This window comes from Oncorhynchus nerka, linkage group LG2 (genome assembly GCF_034236695.1).
Source record: "Oncorhynchus nerka isolate Pitt River linkage group LG2, Oner_Uvic_2.0, whole genome shotgun sequence".
NCBI classification, from domain to species: Eukaryota; Metazoa; Chordata; class Actinopteri; order Salmoniformes; family Salmonidae; genus Oncorhynchus; species Oncorhynchus nerka.
Genome location: NC_088397.1, coordinates 30,410,028 through 30,413,197, shown reverse-complemented (window position 1 = coordinate 30,413,197; position 3,170 = coordinate 30,410,028).

Sequence of the window (3,170 nt, the reverse complement as noted above, 5' to 3'; positions counted from 1 at the left end):
CGACCTCAACCAAATTGAGATGGTTTGGGATGAGTCAGACTGCAGAGTGAAGGAAAAACAGCCAACAAGTACTCAGCATATGTGGGAACTCCTTCAAGACTGTTGGAAAAGCATTCCAGGTGAAGCTGGTAGCGATAATGCCAAGAGTGTCATCAAGGCAAAGGGTGGCTATTTGAAGAATCTCAAATATAAAACAGATTCTGATTTGTTTAACACTTTTTTAGTTCCTACATGATCCCATATGTGTTTTTTCATAGTTTTGATGTCTTCACTATTATTCTACAATGTAGAAAATAGTCCAAATAAAGAAAAACCCTTGAATGAGTAGTTGTTCTAAAACTTTTGACCGGTAGTGTGCATCTCAGTGGAACACTGACGCTTCAATTCACTTGTCTTTGTCAACGTGATGGCCTATATTTGTACGAAACACCTGACACATATCTACTTAAAGCCATTAAAATGACAAGGTACTATATTATGTTAATATAAATAGGACCTGGTGAGAAAATGTCTCTGAGTATGAAACTGTCAAACAGATTATGTCTGCTTGGTAAAGGGTTAACAGTAGCACTCACACTCCTCCCCGGACTACTGTCAAGGTTTGCAGGTTTGTGTTATGTTGGTTCATGTGAATGAAGTAATTACAGAGCAGGTCGGGCCCGGTGCCGTGTAGTGATAGGAGCTCTCTGTCTACCCACAATCCCTCTTGTCTTGCTCTCTGAACGTAGAGATGCACGCCCCGTTCCACAGCTGGTCCCCAGTCGATCAATTAGAAACACGCTTTGGTAAAATAATTAGCTGACATTTGCTCGTGTTAAACAGATGTTTCCATGGCTTCTGCTGCTGAAAAGTACAGAGAAGGATCGGGGGGGAAATGAACTCTGTTTACACATTTACTAACAGGAGGTGTTTCTATTGCATGTCAACGTTACACATGTCTTTATAACAATTACAAGAAGTGGCCCCTCTCATCAACCAAATATTTTGAATGTTCATTTTGGATTTGGATCTCTCCGTAGTTTTATGGTAGGTTGCATAGCTGGCCTTTAATCATCATAGCAATGGTACTGTAGCATATCCTCAAAACAGTGAAAAGGAATGGACTTTTACATGTACTGTAAGAGGCATTCCAGATGAAACAGCCCGGTGATCTGTGAAAGAAAGTTATGTTCCCCCGTACAAACGGAATACATCTACGGTTCTGTGATTTGACTTTTCTTTATGTTTATTTTTGAAACACCTTTCTTTGTTTCATACAAGCAGAATCCGGATCAACAACGATTGCGCTTCGATTGATGATTTCACACACAGAAGTATTTTCACTTGGCTACTTTTGGATGCCTTTGAAGGCTCCCGGAGTTGGAATATTGATTTTATCCCACTTACAAAAGAAGCACAAACCCGCGTTTTGGAGGGAGCCTGCATGGGTCCTACCTAATCATCAAAACCACACAGAACCTAGTCCAACAACCTTTCCCTCTGATCACCACTCGACTGACTTACTAACACCATAAATACATTCAAAAACATTCTCCTCCTAAACCTGATGTCTTCAACAGCGAAATGAAATGTGTTTTAGGGAAAGCAAGGGAGAAGGGAATAGGGGCGACAGACAGACATACGCTGCTTAATGGTAGACGGCTTGTCAGGATTAAAGCAACAGTGCTCGTAAAATCTATTCCTGATGAGGTGACTAGCCTCTTTCAGCTCCAGCGCTTTGCAGATTTGCCCACCTCCCCGTAACTCTGCGCTCTCTCACCGTGCTTCGGTTGGCACTCTCTTAGACCCTTTGAAGTAAGAACTCTCACTTTAAATAAATGCCTCAGTGCTATCTACAAGCCCAACTTATGTTTCAGCTAAATTGGCTGATTTCATTAGTCAGGTGAAGGGCCTTTGAATTCCAGGCAAGAGTGGCTTTCAACAGCCTGCTAGCTGCCTTCCCAAATGGTGGAGGGTGGTGCATGGAGGGGAAGGCTTGTCAGAGACTTGGGCAGCAGGTGCGAAAGGTTTTAACCGTTTCCAGCACAGATGCCAGACTCACAGAGCCTCACAGGCTTTAATCCCTGAGGTATTTCATGAACTTTTTCTCTTACCCCCACTCTGATAAACTAACACTGCGTGACCATGTCAAAGTCTTCCTGGGTTGTTTAACCGCTTTGAGGTGATCAAACCCGAGAGTACTAAAATACTGCAGGAGACAATTAAATGTTTTGAGGAATGATGGATTTTGCGTAAAAAAAAAAAATACATATGGGAGTGATTTCTAAAGAGATATTAAAAATAGTTATTTATTTGATTCTGAGGTGGTTAAACGCCTTAGTAAACATTGGGCTTGCACTGCACATGGAAGGGAATGCATTTCTGATTTGAATAGCACCTTTCTCCACACTATTTCCTTTCCAGCTGCAGGCTTGTCAGAAATATTATCCCTAATTTTCCAGTGTAGCAAATAGAGGTTTCACCGACTAGGCCTTGCCGTCTGAACAATTGGGAGAGCTGAAAATAAGCTCTCTTGCCTTGTTCCGAATTACCTTTCACCCTGTAATTCCAGAACTTGCACTGAAACAGTAAGGAAGCGGAAGAAAAAATTGTCTTGGGGCTATTTTTTTTTTAGCTCCAGACGTGGTGAGACAAAATGAACTCCAAAGTACTTCCCAAATGGTGCCCTACTCCCTATATAGTGCACTACTTTTGACAGAAGCCCATATGGGCCCTGGTCAACATTAGTGCACTCTAAAGATAATAGGTTGGCATTTGGGATGCAGAACAAGTTCAGGTTGAGGCTTAGTTTAGCCTGAGGTTGGTTTTCTCTGTGTAAGTGTGTTGGAGGTTCGGCGGCCTGAATTCCCCCCGTCTACCCATCCCACAGCCAATGAAGTGACAGGGCAATTTGCATTACAGCCCTGACCTGAGGAACTAGCACGACCACACACGCTCTCACAGTAATGAATTTAAAAGCGTTGCCTCTTCTTTTTTCATTTAAGTCTACATGTGTGTTCTCCTAACATATTACCATTTGGGATGTAGATTTTTCTGAACAAGGAGAATATTTAATAACAAAAGGACACTTTTTGCCCTTGCCCCTTTTAGTCATGTGTCAGTTTGCGTTTGTATCTTAGCTGCGAGGCCCTCGAGGCCAGGTATTGGTTAGGGACTGAACACTGTTAAAA